General features: G+C 54.1%; 1 pseudogene across 1 annotated transcript; it reads left to right on the top strand.

Annotated features, from left to right (window-relative positions):
* Positions 1-9,702: 9,702 nt before the first annotated feature.
* On the top strand, positions 9,703-10,285 carry LOC308557924 (glutathione peroxidase 1 pseudogene; annotated as a pseudogene). Its single transcript has one exon. The product of its transcript is annotated as a glutathione peroxidase 1 pseudogene (transcript).
* The last annotated feature ends 8,462 nt before the right edge of the window (positions 10,286-18,747 follow it).

Genomic DNA, 18,747 nt, shown 5'->3' with positions numbered 1-18,747 from the left:
GTGAGCAATTAAAATGCAGTTGTCCTTTCTTTCAGTGAGTAATTAAAATGCAGTTGTCCTTTCTTTCAGTAATTAAAATGCAGTTTTCCTTTCTTTCAGTGAGTAATTAAAATGCAGTTGTCCTTTCTTTTTTATTTTATTTGGTTGGTTGGTTTTGTTTGGTTTTGGGTGGCAGGTTTTCTTGTTTCTCACTTTCATTGAGCATTTTACTTTATCATCCTGAAGTTTCTCACAAAGGGTCCTGATTTTACAAATCCAAGTCAGACCTTATTGCGTAGGAAAGCCTGTGGAATGCGAAAGATACAAATCACACACACACACACACACACACACGACTTCACTGCCCCAAATTTTGAAAACAGTTTTCAAAATCGCAAACCAGCTATTTCGACAAATATGTTCTTGTGCACTAGAGAACAGCAGAAAACAATTCTAAACTCACTTCCTCCCCGGTGGAGCCACTGAGTAATTTAAGCCACACTCAGCCTATTTTCCTCTCGGCCGCCTCCCTCTCCTGGAAACAGCGTGAGAAGCAAAGATCAAGTGTCCTCCTGATGGCCTGGAACAAATCATTAGCTCCAGGGGCACTTTTGAACCAAGGAACTGAAGGTTCTTTCCAAGCTGAGTTCATGGTGTTGCTGTTATTCGTATAAAATACTTCTTTTTTTCTTTTTATTGAATTGATTGGGAGTGATACTAGTTAATAAAATTATATAGGTTTCAGGTGTACAATTCTATGATCCATCCATCATCTCTATGCACAATATATTTCTGCAACAGTTATTTGATTGACTGTCCCACTCCAGCCCCACCCCAGGAACCTGTCAGACTTTCAGCTCAGGACCTACAACTCATGGCAACAGGCCGGCGGGGTCCCTCCTGCCACCCGCTGCCACCGGGGGAGGTCCCAAGTCGAGAGGCAGAGAGGCAGGTCTGTTCCTAAGCTCAGCTGTAACCTCTCATTGGAGGGCCTTGTTAGCATGAAATGCAACCAAAGTGTGTTCTGTTGGGCATCACTGATTATTTTAACTTGTGATGACAGGTGTTCGAAAGTATAAACGAGAAGACATCGGAGTGGCCCCTCAGGCTCGCTCAGCTGAGCCGGGTGGCTCATTCCCAGCCATCCCCCTAATTAGAAAACTAAAAACCTTCCAATTCTAGAGCCTTCCCTCCAACCTCGGGCTCTGTAAGGAGTGATTACCAAAAAGTGACACGATGCTGTTGTTACTCCAGCAGCCACATTTTTGGCAATTGGTGAGGCTTTTTTTAAAAAAAAATAAAGGGGCAGAAGGAGGGGAGGAGCGCCCCCTGTTGGAATTTGGAAGGCCGGCCGGGCTCAGACGCAGGTTGTGCCGCGGCCTCCTCTGGGAGAAGGCAGGGGGCGCCACACATGCCGCCAAAAGCAGAACTTGAAAAACTGGGAGGGTTGCATGGTGCGGTTTCCCGGAAATAAACCCGAGTTTCCCCAGACACGCTGCGGGGACCCAGGAGGAGCAGCTCGTTCTCTCCGGTGAGTGGCGACATGTGATTCACTCACAGTATAAGGGGGTAGTCAGAGGTATTCTAACATGTGGGGGGTTTACTAGAGAAGACATTTTAGGAGTATTTCATCCAGACAATTTGTATCTGATGACAGAAGTCCAGAGGAATCGTACTGGGGGGTCACCTGTGGAGAGGATGCCATTGCCTCCCGGGGCATGAGTACACGTACTAGTATATGTACTACATTATAGATACATATATCATAACATTAAAGTTAGTATATTATACCAAAAACTTATTTTCATTTTAAGGTCAATTTCAAATTCAAAAATATGAAGCATTCTATATTTTTATCTGCTAAATTTGGTAACCCTGGCACATGTGGCTGGAGCGGTGACCTCAGAGGAGGTGTCCTGTGGTTTCCCCAGCCCCCCAGCTCCTCGTCTTCCCCCAGGGTCTGCTCAGAGGCCCTCTGACCATCCCATCCACATCGCGCCCGTCTGCACTCCCATCCCCCGTCCTGCCTTATTTCCTCCGTGGCTACCACTACACGGCCTACTGTGTGTTTTAAGTAAGTAAAGTCTATTTGCCATCTCACCCCCGAAGCTCCACGAGGCCAAGACTTTCACCCTCACTTTCAGCCCTTGGAACGGGCGCCACGTGGTGGGCCCAACAAACACCCGTGGAGTCGCATGAACGAGGGGGGCTCGTGGGGAGGCTGAGACACTGATATGGAAACAGACTGGGCTCGGTAAGCACGTGGGTCAGTTCCCCTCTCCTGGTAGATCTGGGTGTTCTAGTGCGCACGACTCACCAGGGACCGCCCACACCTCGGGTGCCGATTCCGTGGGTCAGGCGCCGATTCCGTGGGTCAGGCGCCGATTCCGTAGGTCAGGCGCCGATTCCGTAGGTCAGGTGCCCATTCCGTAGGTCAGGTGCCGATTCCTTAGGTCAGGTGCCGATTCCGTGGGTCAGGCGCCGATTCCTTAGGTCAGGTGCCGATTCCTTAGGTCAGGTGCCGATTCCTTAGGTCAGGTGCCGATTCCTTAGGTCAGGTGCCGATTCTGTGGGTCAGGTGCCGATTCCTTAGGTGCTGATTCCGTAGGTCAGGCGCCGATTCCTTAGGTCAGGTTTAAATGTCCCATTTAAACAAACCATGCTCACCTACATTTCAGTAAAAGTCAGTATAGAATACAATCCCCCCCCCGACCATCTGTTCTTTCTTCAGATGTGTGGAAAAGAAAAACAAATTAGCCCTCTAAGTCCCCAGTATATAAAAGTGCTTTTTGCAATAAAAACCAAAACAGCTTGAATCTGGCCTGTGGACTACTAGACATTTAAAATTCAACGACAAGTGAATTATTTGGAAACATCGCCAGTTTAGATATCAGTGACGCATTCATTTTTGTTGCAAACATTATTCATTGCTGGACACCATTTAGGACCAGGAAACCCTTAGGGTAGTGAAAATTGTAAAAGCTGATGACCCGGGAGCCCCTGGTCTAGGCTGGCCTGCATGGTGTGACTTGAGGCAAGAGTTTTACGTCGCTGAGTCTCAGTGCTCTTGCCCGGAAAGCGAGGGAACGGCACCAAGTTACCTTGCAGATTCTGCCCAGCGCTGTCTGTGTGAAATGATGTCCTTGCCGTTTTCAGGACCCTTTGCAACAAGGTCCCTGCACTGCAGGCCTTTGTTCCTGGAGAAACAGCGCCACCTTCAGGCCACAATGACCATAACCGCGGCTCCGGGTGCAGCGCCTCCAGCAGGTAGGCGTCGGCCAGATCCCCCGGTGGCACATTTGTGAGGCTGCCAGCTGGGTTAGCATCAATGTGTACCGACATGGAGCCAAGCTGAACTAAACGGCCCACGGGGAACAGATGCGGGACCGTGGTTTAACGATCCCAGCCCCGCGCTAAGGAGCTCACCCCAGAACAATTCCTGGCGGGGCCAGAGGGAGCCACAGCCGCTGGATTAGCGGGAGCCCGAGAAACCATGACGACAGGCACCTCTTCTTTAGGCCGCTACCTCGGGCCAGGTGTCCACCGGCTCGTACTTTAGCATGATTGCTACTTGGAGATACCGCTTGGGTGCTTCCAGTAAGAACAGTCAGGGAGCAGCCCGGCTGGGTAGCTCCGTTGGTTAGTGCATCATCCCAATGCACCAAGGTTGCAGGTTCGAGCCCCCGTCAGGGCGCCTACAAGAAGCAACCAGTGAGTACACAGATAAGCGGGACAGCAAATCAGTGTCACTCTCTTCTTCTAAAAATCAATCAGTCAATTTGAAAAAGAAGAATGACGGCAGACTTAAGCAAATACCACCTCTTCACCCAGCAAATATTTATCAAGCAGCCACTTCATGCCAGCACAGTGCTGCGGGCTCCCACAAAATAACTTTCATGGCATTTCCACAATAGCCCTTGCGAAGTAGGATCCCCGTGTTTCAACACAAGGACACAGAATCAGAGAGCCCCAGAAATAGCAGAATAACAGTCAGGCCTCCAAGCAAATGCACACATTCACACAGTCCTGAGCGAGGAGGGGCCCAGTCCACCGAGACGGGACAGCCGCTGGCCCTTTCCAGGCTCACCTCTTGGCACAGTGCAGCTCCGCTCATGGCAACTGGCAGATTCCTGGGTTAAGGCAGGTCAAGGACTCAGGTTTAGTTCTTTGATGTGTGATCTGTACACAGAAGACGACCGTGTCTTTGCCAGCTGTCTGTTGCTACAGCTCCCTAAGCTGCATGGATGGGGTTCGGGCTAAGGTGTGATACTGTGATTTGTCATTAAGAAGCACCGTTTCTAAATGCTGACTCTTCTGAGAAACAGAGCAGAGAATATTTCAGATTGTCCTTTCAATACAATCCCATCTCTCCCTAGATTGCGTAGGTCTTCTTGGCTGGGAAAGGAGAGGAGCCACTGCTAACCCCTGGGTGTCTCCTATCGGGAAATACGGGGTGTCCCCCCAAAATGTATACACACTGTAACAGCTGACAGCTCAATTTTGAAAATGAATTGCATTTTAATAAACACTGCCTTTATAATTATTCAAAGTGTGTGCATACATTTTGGGGGACACCCTGTATATGTCCTGTGCAGCACAGGGGGGCCATGGCCCGGTGCCAGGTGGTCTGGGCTGTGTGTCTCACGTATTCTCATAGTCACATGTGCCTCGGTGACTCTGGTTGGTGAGATGAGGTTTTTCAGTCTTTGCATCCCCACTACACTTTGTGGAATACTAAATATGAGGGCAACTAAACATGAGGGCACCAACTAGCTACTGATGTACTGTGGGGGAGAAATGTAGTCCACATGCAGAAAGCAGGAATTATAGGAGCCGCGGGGATCGGGCATATTTGTGACGACAGCTGAGCTATTTTGGGACGGAGCCTATGGAAGGAGCCTGGCTGGGAGGGGGGTGGGAGAAATGGCTGTGAACTTGGGATCCTGGGTGGACGTAGGGAAAGGCCCAGAGGGAACAAGACAGCTAAACTGGGTTGACCCTTTGGGGAAAGGAAGTTCAGATACGACATCTAAACCACAGGCAGATGCCAGAAAAATTAAAAAGTATCCTATATTGTGTCAGCGAGGGATTTCAACTCCTTATAAGCAGAGGAAAGCATGTTACTCCGGGTCGCCGCTGATAGGAGCTGAGGAAGCGAGCCTGACGGCCGCTGTCTGGTTTTTGCAAGTCACCAGGAGGCCAGTGTGGGCTCCGTGGTGTCTCAGAAGCTGAGGCTGAAAAGGAGGGACTGGAAGGGAGCCAGCCTGGCTCGGGGCTGACGTCACAGAGCAACCACCAAGGGTCACCTGGAGACGAAAAGCAGCACTGTCCGCGCGGCACGGGTCCCCGAGAGCGCGCCACGCGTCGGGCCACGCCAGTGGCACCCGCTGAGCTGCCCTGGCCGGAACCTGGTAGAACCCTTCTGGAGCCCCTGTAATAACGATGGCAGGTGAGCCACCCGTGGTCATGTGTCCATGCGGTGCATGCTGCTAACCTGCTCGCCCCGCTCGGGACTGGTTATCCTGTGCAAACTCAGAGCTGACAGGCTGGGAGCGGCTTCTGCGGCGCCAGAGGGTTGTCCCCAGAGCCCTGTTCTCCGAGGCTGCTTGCTTTGTGCTTGGTGGTGCCCGGAGGGCTGATGTAGCTCCCGAGGGGTGGGTGCTAGAGACTCAGAATGGGCATCACCTTTGCGGGTGGCAGACGGTGAGCGAGGGCTGAGTGGGTGCACAGCGAGGACCGATCCATGTGTGCCCATAATACGGGGTGCCGTGTTTTTAAAAGCAGATCCATTCAACTACACATTTTATTGCATTCCTACCATGTGCCACACACTGGGCACAGAGCACCGACTGCAGCAAATGAAGGTCTGGGGCAGTTTTAATGGAACGTAAGCAGGCGGGGCATTCAGTGAGGTCCAGGGGAGGGGGGAGCTTGTGCGGGGGGGTTAAGCAATGCTCCCCGAGGGGCAGTTTTACCTGAATGGAGGGAGCAGAACGTCCTCCTAAACCACATCCCCACAGCGACCTCTGCTCTGCTCTGCCCCCTTCAGGTCTCATCCGGGAGGTGACTGTCTCAGGTGCCTTCCCAGCCCCTCCCAGTGTTCTCATGTCACCTGTCACCCTGTACCTTGTTATTTAGCCTCGTAACAACGACAAGCACTGTGTCTTTCTCCCCAGGAGTGCTTAAGCTCCCAGAAAGGAGGGTGTGCCCCTCGGCTCACTGCCGCGTCCCCTGCCTGTGCCCGACACACAGGCTGCTCACAGGAGCTGCGTCCTGGACATGCGAGTGACGGGGTAATGGGAGGGCCAAGCCAGGAGCCCTTGGAGCCTCCTGTCCTTTGAAGAGGTGGGGTTGGACCACACGCCCCCTCGGTGCCGCCTGGACACGCCAGGACGGTCCCTACATCAAATGCCAGGTCCTCTAATCAGATGGGGCCGTGGAGGCTGGGGCTGGCCGGGCTGGGCTCTCTGCACGTTCACCCCGACTTCCCTCGTTGTGTCCAGAAGGGACACGCTCTGTGCACGTTACAAAAATGTGCTGTGATGCTCCCCGGACTGCACAGTAGAAGAAAACCCTCTCTCTGCACACGCAGCTTTGCAACACGGTGCAGGGCCTTCATGCTGTGGTGTCGCATCACCACTCACTTAGTCAAAAGTGATTTATTGGGCACCTACTATGTGCCAAGCAGCTCCTAGGGGCTGACTTTTCCATCCTTGACGGCTGTAGTAGAGCACACGTCGCTTGGCCTGCCCTCCGCTTCGCAGCAGTAACCCAGGCTGAGAGCTCAGCATTCTGACCGATGCACCCGGCGTGGTCCCCGGACTTGCTGCGCTGCGACTGGCAACTTGGCCGCCAGGAGCAGAGTGAGAGCAACAGCACTGAGCCGGCTTCCGGACACGGCGAACCGCCACACCCCACAGCAGGACACCGGGTCCTGCCTGGAAAGGAGCGCTTGCTCACAGGCTGTTTCTAGGAGCACTGGCCTCAGTTAAAGATTTGCAATTTTGTTGGGAATTATTAGAAAGCTGTGTGTGTACATTTCTAAACTGACCTTCAGCCAGACGATCTGTGTCTTCCCTACAGGCTGGCTCAGCGTTTCCCCCCCAGGCCTCCCCACACTGCCTGGCTCTCAGCCCTTCCCCCTCGGCCCTCCCCACGGTCCCTCATAGTCGAACCTCCCGTTTGGCACTGTAGGGAGCCACACCCGTTGCTAAATATTTTAATATCAACCTTGATTACAGGTGAAAGATTCTATAGGGTCTATATTCTTTATTCTACAAAGATTCTATAAAGGATTCAGTAAAGAAGCATCTAAGCACATGTTTTATTCATTCATTTATTTATGTATGTATGTATTGGCTTGTAAACAACATGTATGTCCTCCAGTTCTGCAGACTGGGAAGTCCGAGACCAGGGTGCCAGCGGATTCTGTGTGTGAGCTGAGTCAGCTTCTTGGTCATGGGTGGCCCTCTTCCCCTGGGTTCTCATGTGGAGGAGGGTAAGCACTTTGGTCCTAATTCTGTGCTATTCAAACAGGAAATCTGGTGTTTTCAGGGCAAAGACCCAGCAGAAGGGGCCATCCCCTAGCATTCAGGTGCCACAGACACTAGCAAGAGGGTCACATGTTAGCGTGTTAGGGCCGTGGCAACAAAGTACCCCAGACCCGGCAGCTTAAACAACAGAAATTTATCTTCTCACTGGTCTGGAGGCTGGAGGTCTGAGACCAGGATGTGGGCAGGGCTGGTTCCTTCTGAGGCCTCTCTCCTTGACTGGCAGACAGCTGTCTTCCCCCGAGGCTGTGTCCCTACCCCCTCTTTTTAACGAGGACACCTAATATTGGACTGGGGCCCATGCTAATGACTTTATTTTACTTTAGTTAGCTCTTTAAGGCTCTGTCTCCAAATACAGTCTCATTCGGAGTGCTGGAGGTTAGGACTTCAACATAGGAATTTGGGGGGCACAATGCAGTCCCTAACAGTCACCCTGTTCTCAATTTTGTTAACCCTTTAAAAGATATACATATTTAAAATGTTTTCCATTGTTCTCTAAAAATTAGATCACCTTGCCCGGCCGGGCGTGGCTCAGCGGTTGAGCGTCGACCTAGGGTCCAGGAGATCGGGGTTCGATTCCCTGTCAGGGCACATGCCCAGGTTGTGGACTCGATCAATGACTCTAATCATTGATGTTTCTATCTCTCTCTCTCCTTTCCTCTCTCTGAAATCAATAAAGATATATTTTTTTTAAAAAATAAAAAATAAAAATAAAATAAAAATTAGATCACCTTAATAATGATAAACCCATAGTTCTGTTACCGGCGAGTCGACAAGACCTTGGTTCTTGTCAGATTTTAGTCAAGCGATAACGTGTAACAAAGTGAGTAAGAATTTATTGGCAGCAGCATAAATATACTTAGGACAGAAAAACAAGGAAGGGCATAGAAAAAACTACAGGAGAGCTTAGGCTGGGCTGCTCTGGCTCACTGAGAGGTCAGAGAAAAGGAGGACTTGGAGACAGGTTTAGGAGGTAAGCCCGGGACTGGCTGCCGCTGCCCATTGCTCCCCTGGTTGCAAGTCTCATGGGGTCCCCTAGAGGGAAGAAGGGCAAGGGAATGGTGAGGGCAGGCTCCCCTGGGTCCTTTGTGTTGAGGGTGTTTATCTCTCTTGCAGGTCTCAATAAAATATTCATCAGCTTTCCAGGTGTGCTCTTTCAGGTCGTGCTTGCCACTGACGGGTGGGCGCCAGGGCAGGGGGTCATCAGTCAATACAGCTGACTGAGGCAGCCATGGAGTCCCTTTCCCTGCTTTTCTGGGCCTGGAGCTAAAATAAAACTGAGGCCTAGGTGTTATCTTTAAGGAGGAAAGGTCGGGGCTCTAAACCACATAACCAGCAATATGCTGGGGGAGAACAGATTACCCTGGGGACAAGGTTCATGTTTTCCCAGTTTTGTCCCTTGCTAGGCACCCAGGGCTTTCTACCCTGGTGACCTTCTGTACCTGGCCCATTGTCCTGCTCTGCTCACACTGGCCTGCCTGCAACAGTTCGAGGTCTTTGTCTGGCCGCCGTGTTGGCCTGCAATAGTAGTATGCTCCAACGGCCCCAAAGCCCAGACCCAGTGCCTCTTGGGACAGTCACGCACGGATGTGGAAGGAATGGTGAGGTCGAGACGCAAGCAGGGTGGCTGGCAGCCGTCCCCAGAGGCTGAGCCAGGTTCCTGAGGCACCAACAGGGGAGGGGGGGTGGCAGATGGTGACGCCAGGAGAGTAAGAGCCACCTCCACCGGCCTCCAGCCCAGTCTCAGAGACTCCCACCCACCTCTGCGCGCCCCCTCCCACCCCAGCTTCCTACACACAGCCCGGGCAGTGGTGCTGATTGGTTAGCCCAGGGTCAGCCCGGCACCTCCGGGGCCTGGTGCACCTCAACCCTGCAGTCAGCCTGCCAGGATGGGGGTTAGGAAAGGCTCTCTCACTGTATTTGCATGTCTAATTTTACCCCAAGAAGTAACCTCGCTGGTTTTGTTTTTCATCGCCCCTCCACTGGCAGTGGCCTGTGGATTTCCTTTGCCTTCCCCCAAATCAGTGTGTTCGAAACTGCAGCTTGGGGCCTACTGGTGGGGCATGAAATCACTTTAGTGCTCCTCTGACATTGTTAAAGGAAAAGAAGGGGGTGTTCCTGTCCCTAGCGCTCCCTTTTCCTCTCTGATACCCACGCCGCTCGCTCCGCTCAGATGGCCGCAGCCGGCTCCGGGTCGCGTTCTCTGTGCGGGCTGGCCCGTGGGGAGCAGGGGAGCTGGGGAGCTGGGGAGCTGGGGAGCCCGGGCTCCCTGCGGGGCGAGGTGCTGCTCATTGAGGATGAGGCCTCACTCTGAGGCCCCAGGGTCCGGAACCACACCCAGATGAACGAGCTGCAGCAGCGCCTCGGGCCCCGGGCCTGGTGGTGCTTGGCTCCCCGTGCAACCAGTTCAGGCACCAGGAGAAGCCAAGAACGAAGAGATCCCGAATTCCCTCAAGTAGATCAGGCCTGGGGGCGGGTTCGAACCCAACTTCAGGCTCTTCTAGAAGCGCGAGGTGACCGGCGGGCAGGCGCACCCACTCTTCGCCTTCCTGAGGGAGGCTCTGCCTGCACCCAGTGACGACGCCCCTGCGCTCATGACCGACCCGGAGTTCATCACCCGGGGTCCGGTGTGCCGCAAATGTCTCCTCATGGGCCCGGACCGGGTGCCTGTGCGCAGGTACAGTGGCCGCTTTCCGACCATTGAGGTCGAGCCCGACATCAAAGCCCTGCTGACCAAGGGGCCCCGCAGTGCCTAGGGCACCCCCGCCCCCAGCCCTCCTGCTTGGCAGTCACAGCGCTGCCCTCTGGGGGTTTTACCCATGATCGTGTTTCCTCTAAACCTGCAAGGAGGAATGCCTGATGTCCAGGAAAATCCCCCAGATGGGCCCTGGTCCTGTCCATCCCATCCTCCCCGTCCCACAATGGCTTTCCACAATAAACTGGCCAGTGTCGGCAAAAAAATAAAATTAAATACTAAAATAAATAAAGGAAAAGAAGGGATGGAATGGAGTTGAATACAGTAGGGTAGAGTAGGGTAGGATACAGTAGGCTAGGGCAGGGTACCTGGCACGTAGTAAGGATGAGTCCTGACTTGTTTGGGGGGTGTCTGTGCCGTTGTAACTTCCCTTCACACCAGCTATTAAACAGGGGGCAGAGGGAACCGATCGTGCCCGTGATTCGGACAGAAGTGCGGAGCGGAGCAGCTCAGGGAAGACCCAGGAGGTGTCCAGCGCCCGAAGCCAGTGGCCAGTCTGCCAGAGAATGACTCCGAGAGCTGAAGTTGACTCTCTCAGCCGATTTTCTTTCCTGGCTAATATTCAATTCAGCTGATTGTTTCTAAAAGGCCCGAGCAGGACTGGCCCACAGTCGGCGGTGACTCACCGGCTGAGAGCCACTCAGAGCACTCGGGCCTGGAACATTCTCAGCTTTCCTCCCCGGGCCTGTGTGCTTGGCCCACCGCCTGGACCTGTGGGAACCCTGCCCTGGGATTTCCCTCAGAGCCCCTGTTCAGTCCTCCGCGCATCACGTTTCTGAGTCATGGCAGCGTTGCCAGAATATTCCAGACTAGTTGGGCTTTTTTCTTAAAAACCAAAAAATATTTTTGCAACTAAAAACAGTGATGAGGAGTTTTAATTTAATACTTTTTTCTGACTTGCATGAGTTATATGAAAGTTCTAAAAAAAGTATAAAGTTAAATTAATCTTTAACGAATGCCTTTGTGGGGGAGAATTCAATTTTTTAGTGGTGCTGTCCTAGAAAACCCAGGATGTGCAGCCGCCTTGCAGGTTACATGTCTGTGCACACCGGTGTCTCCCCCTCGCCCCCGCTGCCCCTTTGCTGAGGGCCTCACCCAGCTGCAGGCTCTGAGAGCAATGGGCACTGGCTCTCTGCCGCCTCAGCTCCGTCCAATACGGTCGCCTCCCGCCTGGAAAAGCAGCCGCTTCCTTCGGCTTCCCCAGGCGCCGCTCGTCCCTGGTACCTCTCCGGCCATCGCTCCTCCTGCACAAAGCCTCAGTGTTCAAATCCTGCCCCGGGCCCTTTTCACACTGAGCTCTCTCTCCTGGTGTCAAGCTCTCTGGGGAGGTGGCATTGGAGATGTTTGGGGGTGTCACAGTGACGGGGTAAAGGCTGCATTTCTAGCATCTAAGGGGGTGGGGGCCAGAGAGGCCAAACAGAGCTCAAGATCACCGAAGAACAGCCACCCAAGTCCAGGGCTCATCCCCACTGAGAAACACTGCCCACTCACTCCATGGGTTCAGTTACCCTCTGACGGCCAACGATGCCCAGCCGGCCTCTCCCCCGAGCTCTGGAGCCCACGTGGACACCCACCAGGTGCGGCAAAGTCGTCCCCTCATGCTCTCCACACACCGCGCCTCCAGGACGCCCTTCCTCCGTGCTCAGCACCACCATCTGGCCTTCTGCACCCAATCCAATCACCAAATCCGACCAAGCCCAGCTCCTACCTACCTGCAAAACCCACCCCCTTTTCCCCACGCCCACTGCCGGCACCAGTCACAGCCGCCTCACGTCTCCTTGCACTCCTGCAGCGGCCTCCGCCCTGCTTCCCAGGCCTGGCCCCACTGCAGCTGGACTCGTCTTCTAAAGAGGCCTCACGGCCCGTCATTGTTCCGCCTCCAATGCACCAGTGTCCTCACGCCGCTCCGCTCGGCAGTGGCCCCAATCCCTACCCGGCTTGCGGGGAAAGACCCCGCCGGCCTAGCACCGCTCACCCCTTGTTCAGACGCCGGTGCCACGGTGGCCTGCCAGCTCCTCAATGGCACATACGTGCCAGCTACTATGTAACTTTTTTACTACGCAAAATAGCAATTTTCATCATTTAAGAAACTTTCTTGAGGCTTATCAGCAAAAATATATAGTTACTGTTTCTGATCATTTAAACAAATACTATATAAACTACCTAGTCCGTATGTTAAAAAGAACATTTTATTATGTTAACCAAACCTCTCTGTAATTAACCCTAAGTACACAGCAATTTTTTTTTAAACCATCTCACCTTAACAAATGCCCTTCTCTCTGGTCCCCCCACCCAGACTTTCCCAGTGGCTAATGTGAACATTTCTCCACTATAACTTCAAATGCTACCTCTTCCAGGAAGCCTTCCCTACCCCCTAGGATAAGTCCCCCCGATAAGGCTCCTGGCCTGTCTCCTTTCTAGAACTGATCCTAATTGCCATGAATTACCTGCTTGCGTGGCTGTTTATTTTCCATCTTTTTTCACTGCTCCACAAGCAGCCGGGAGGGACGGGACGGGGAGTGGGGCACCCAGGGCAGGGCCTAGCAGCGTGGACCATCCGTCAATATCTAATAAGCGAAGTTCAGTTTTAGTTTCAACTAAGATGCTGAATCAGCAAAGTGCCGATTCACCCAAGATAAACCCAAAAGGAACTGTAGGAGGAAACTGATAAAATTATGAAGAACTCCCAGGGAATGTGGGGGTGAGGCTGTTGTGAAGCGTTAGGGGGCTTTGGCCAGAAGCAGCATGTGGTGGGCTGGCTGTGGAAGGAACCGTGGACTCTGCGCTTGGCCTTCCCCCACCAATGCCAGGGGCAAACAGAGCCTGCCCCCCACCCCACCCCACTCCACTCCACTCCACTCCACCCCACCCCACCTCACCCCACCCCACCCCACCCCACCCCACCATGCTGGCTCAGACCTGTGCCCAGGAGAAAGATCCAGGCTTTTCAGAAGTCTTGTGCTCCTGAGGAGCTGAGAAAAACAGGTGGGGAGAAACAAGCCCCAGACAGTTGACTCCCGTCTCTGACACCCCCTTTTCCAAACCTCCAGGTCACAGCCTGAAGAGCACCTCTTCCTCAGTCTTTCCCCCTGGGGCAAAGGGTGGAGAGCAGACTTGGGGAGTTTGTTTTGCTGAGTGTGGAGTGACTCAAGGTGGCCCGGTGTCTGGGGCTAATTAAGGACGATTACATGGAGGTGGAAGAAAGCAAGGAGGGAAAGGATTGCAGGCTAGTTAAGATTATTGCCCTGGCCAGTGTGGTTCAGCGGCTAGAGCATCGGCCCATGCACCAAAGGGTCCTGGGTTTGATTCTTGGTCAAGGGCATGTACCTGGGTTGCAGGTTCAATCCCCAAGGCCCGGTCAGGGACGCAACCAGTCGATGTGAGTCTCTCACATTGATGTTTCTCTCTCCCTCCCCCACTCCACTCTCTCTAAAATTCAATGGGAAGAAAAAAATATCCTCAGGTAAGGATTAACAAACAAAAATAAAAAAAGATCGTGTGCTCTCCCACTTTAGAGGGAGGGTCTGAAAGGGGGCCTATCAGAGGTGTGTTAACCTAGATGCACAGAAACGATGGACGGGGCTGGCTTCAGGCTGAGAGGAGCCTTTTACTGAAGAAGTTACTGGCCTGGGGCATGACTGCCCACCCTGGCCTGCCCCGTGGGGGATTTATGATCGGGCTGCCTGTAAGCTTCCTTTCCACAGAACATCTTTCTCACCCGCAGGTCCATCAGCATGTTCTTGATGAGAAAGCAGATTCGAATCCCCTCAATTCCTTTTTTCTTTCCCTTCATTTCCTGGCGGCACCCATTTCTCAGTCAAGCTTGGGGCACGGCCTGGGCCCCGTAGGACTGCGGTGACCGCAGGGCCCTGACACCTTCCCCATAAGAAGTCTAATAGGATGAAGGCATGGGTGGTGTGGCTTTAAAAGAGGCTGAGAAGGAAGGAAAGAGTAATTCTGAAAGTCAGGTGAGGAAAGAGGGTCAGGTGCCTGTGGCTGGGCCCCCGGGTTGAGGCTGGGTGTGATGCAGGCAGCTGCCTCCTTGGAAGGAAGCTAGAAGACGCCGAGCCCTGAGCCCTTCGCACAGCGGCAGCCGGGCAGCCGGTCCCCACCGCTTCCCTTCCCGCAGCTGCTAAGTGCGGTCAAACTACAGACACTGAGGAGGAACTGGCCCCACCGTCCTCACGAGGGCAAGTTGCAGAGCGTGGCCCTGGCTTGTCATGGGCACAGCCACCTAGAACCTCAGCAGGGCCCCCCGGGAGGAAGCTAACACCGAGCCCCAGGCCTCAGAAGCAAACTTGACTGAGAAGATGTTCACGCCCGAGTTGAGTCCAGATCCGCTTCTCCAAACCCCTGACGCCGTCCCCTCCCTGAGCCTTCAGAACCGAAACGAGACGGGCTGTGGGTGTCACGAGGGAGGGATCAGACCCGGTCGATCGGTGCTCTCTCCAGCCCAGAGAATGCCAGCGCCACACCGGGTCCTCTCCCCCGAAGAAGCCTGATGCACGAGTGTCCCCACTGGCATCGCTCTTTCCCCACGAGCCTCCCTCGTGACCCTTCCGCTCACCTCGTCCTCAGTGCACGGCTCTGCCACGTACTTCCTGCGAAAAGCAGAAGCCCGCAGACGCTCTCTCACCTTCCGCCTCCAAGTCGACCCACTTTTTCTGCCTTCCTTTCTCCCGTTACAGGGAACAAAAGGTCCCTGCTGAAGACCAGCCCGGTTCTTTCATTTGGGGCCCGTTTCTTTGTCTCCCCATTTTGGCCGCCTCTTTGTGTTTGTTTCTATGTATTAGGTAGATCTGCTATGACTCCCAGTCTTCGTGGGGTGGCCTTACGTAGTGAGTGTCCTGTGGGACCCAGTGGTGCAGTCTCCTTGCTCCACGAATGCCCCCTGTGTGGGTTACGCTGGCCCTCCTGTTGTAGGTCTCGATCGCTATCAGCCTGGTCATGCGTGGGGGCGACCCTCCAGCCGGCTGACTGTGAGGATCAGCCCTGACCACAGCGGTGGAGTTGCCGTGCAGGGGCTGACCGCTTGGGGTGGCCTTTGCCTCAGCAGGGTCTTGTGCCTGCCTAGATCTCCCTTTGGATGTGCAGGCTGTGAAGCTAGTTGGATCCTGCTCTGATGTCTGAAGCTGTCCACTGGGAGTGTTGGTTCTGGGGCCTCTTAAAGGGACTCTGGAGCAGGCCAATGTCACATGTTGCCTGTAACTGGCCCTGGGCAACCTGTCTGGAGCCACAAAGTGACCCATAGTTTTGAGCTGCCTCTGCTTGGCCTTGGTGTGTGCAGGAAGGACTGAGCTGTGCACCAAGGCTGACTTTTATCAGCACCAGGCCTGGGGGCAAATCAGCAAAAGTCCCAAGGCACCCTGGCTGGTGAGTCAGTTGGTTGGAGCATCGTTCCGTGCACCAAAAGGTTGCAGGTTTGATTCCTGGTCGGGGCACATGCCTGGGTTGCGGGTTCAATCCCCAGTTGGGGCGCGTACAGGAGGCAACCAATCAATGTTTCTCTCTCGCATCGATATTTTCTTCTCTCTCTTTCTCTCTCCCCCGCCCCCTCTCTCTAAAATCAGTGAAAACATATCCTCAGGTGAGGATTTAAAAAAAGTCCCAAAACATCCCAAGATCTACTTCAGCCTTCCTCCACCTGCTGCCTGTCTGTTAGGCTCAGACAGAGCCTCTGGCGTACGGAGTCACATGAGGCGGCTTCCCAGTGAGTCACCATGTAGGGGCGAGTTGGTGTTCACGAGATTGACATAGGTTCCAACTCAGTGGCAGTGCCAGGTCTGAGGCCACTCAGCAAATGCCCCAGGGTATACCAAGTCGAACTGCTGCCACCTGGTGCCCACAGGCCTTGGGGGGGGGGTGTCTCAGGGAGTTTTTAGGGTGAGGCTAGCAGTTTATCAGGCCCAAACAAACCAAGACTTAGCCATGTGAAGGGAGGGCTCTACACTGCTCTGGTGTGCCAGGGGAAAGCAGGCCCCATCCTAGAGTCACATGACTCAGTCTGTCCCAGATTCTGCCAGGAGCCCCATCTCAGCAGGGCGAGGCCACCAGGAGCTGGGAGGATGGGGCTAGTGGATCTCCCACGAAGGAGGGGTGCCGGTCAGGCTTGGGCGAAGGGAGGGGGAGCGGCCCCCACCCCAGAGCCACACAACTCAGTCTGTCCCAGATTCTGCCTCAACGGACACCCAGCTCTGGTGCTCTGGGCTGGGGACCTTGGCTTGGAGTTTAGGCCCCATGCTTCTCAGGGGAGACCCCTGCAGCTGAGATATCCCTCTGGACCCTCAGCCACCACCCATGGGAGCAGGGCCAGCTCTTTTTGCGTGTCCACCCTTCCTACCAGTCTCAGTGTGGCTTCCGTAAATCCTTGGTCATAAGACTTCTCTTCAGCTAGTCTTCAGTCGGTCATTAGGATGATCGTTCTATAATTTAGCTGTAATTCCAATTTGGTCCTGGAAGGAGGCGAGTGTAGCTTCCACCTATTCTGCTGCCTCTTGGACCCCCCTCAAAACGAAAATGCTCTTAACAACATGATCCAAAATTGCAGTCCTTGACACTTACCCAAATGACTGGAAAACACGTGCATGCACAAACCCGCACGCAAACGTCTGCAGCAGCTTCATTCATAATCGCCAAAACCTGGAAGCCACGAAGATGCCCTTCAGCAGGCGATGGATAAACAAGCTTCGGGGCACCCAGACAACCGACTGTTATTCAGCATTAAAAGGAAATGAGCTGTCAAGTCATGAAAAGACATGAAGGAAACTTAAGTGCCTACTGCTAAGTGAAAGATGCCACACGCTGTATGGTTTCAACCATACGTCATGCCGGGAAAAGCACAGCATGGAGACAGTAAAGGGACCCGTGGCTGCCAGGGGTCCGCGGGGAGGGAGGGAGGGAGGGAGGGAGGGAGGGAGGGAGGGAGGGAGGGAGGGAGGGAGGGAGGGAGGGAGGGAGGGAGGGAGGGATGGGTGAATAGGTGGTGCAGAGAGGACTCTCAGAGCAACGAAACTGTTCCCTGTGATCCTCTTAACGGTGGATACATGGCATTACTCATTTGTCAAAACCCACAGAACGCATAACACAAAGAGTGAACCCTGGTGTCAGCTACAGACTGTAGTTAGTAATAACGTAGCAATATTGGCCCATCAGTTGTAACAAATGGACCTCACGAGAGATGTTAACAGGGGACCCTGAGAGAGGGGGCCATGTGGGAACTCTCTGTACTTTTCACTCAATTTTTCTGTCAGTCTAAAGCTGCTTTAAAAATAAAATCTATTAATTAAAAAATATACATCCACTCTTGTCTCCCACGGCACCCCCTGGCTCCCATTTGTTTATTTTTTCTTTTGTTTTCCTTGCCCCAGAAGACTATATATATATGTGTGTGTGTGTGTGTGTGTGTGTGTGTGTGTATATATATATATATATATATATATATATATATATATATATTATTAAGAGTGATGCCAAAGAGATTACTGCCTATATTTTCTTCTAGGTCTTTTATGGTTTCGGGTCTTCCATTTAAGTCTTCAACCCATTTGGGGTTTACCTTGAGTACCGTGAAAGACAGCGGTCCAGTGTTTTTGTATCTATCCAGTTCTCCGAACATCACTTATGGAAGGGACTGTCTTTCCCCCGCCGCATGCTCTCGCCTCCGTCGTCGTAAATGAACTAACCATGAAGGCGCGGGTTTACTCCTGGGCTCTCCCTTCTGGCCCAGGGGCCTGCATGTGTTTTCCTGCCCGCGCCAGGCTGTCCGGTGGCCCTAACTGTGGCCTCGAAGGACAGTTTGATAGCAGGGAGCGTGATCCCTCCAACTTTGTTTTTCTTTCTCAGGATCGCAGCTGCGGTGGCTACTTGGGGTCTTTTTTGGTGTCCCTATAAATAATTGTAGAATTATCTGTTGTTCTGTGAAAAACGCCGCTGGCGCTGTGGCAGGGTCGCCCCGGGCGGCCGACTGCAGCGGGCGCCCACTCTCCCTCCCCGCGCGTGGGCCCGACCCTCCCCGGAGCGGGGGCGGGGAGCGGACCCAGGACCGGGGAGCGGACCCAGGACCGGGTGCCTGCCCTTGGTGGGACTCGAACCCAGAGCCTTGGGGGTGGGGCCGGCCCACGGCGCTCACTCGCGCTGAATGAAGCAGACGCACCGCGCGCTCTGCGAGCCGCGAGGCCGCCCTGCCCCGTCCCCGCGGAGCCGGCGGGGGAAAGGGGGTGCGCGGCGGCGGAGGTCAGCGAATCCCGCGTGCGTGTCCCCGCCCCCGGCCCCACCCGCCGGGACCCTGAAGGAAGCGGGAGCGGGCGCGCGCCCGCGCTGGGGCCTCTCCGCGCGGCGCGGGGACAGAGCGGAGGGTCGGCCCGGCGCCCTCAGGAGCGCAGCGCAGCGTCCCGCGCCCAGGCCCCCGCGCCCGCCCGCGCCCACCCGCGCCTGCGGGAGGGGCCGCCGCCCGCGCCGCCGAGC

This window comes from Miniopterus schreibersii, assembly GCF_964146895.1.
Source record: "Miniopterus schreibersii genome assembly, chromosome: 5".
In the NCBI taxonomy this organism is placed as follows: Eukaryota; Metazoa; Chordata; class Mammalia; order Chiroptera; family Miniopteridae; genus Miniopterus; species Miniopterus schreibersii.
Note: the sequence above shows the minus strand (reverse complement) of the source record. Positions and strands in the feature narration are given on the sequence as shown.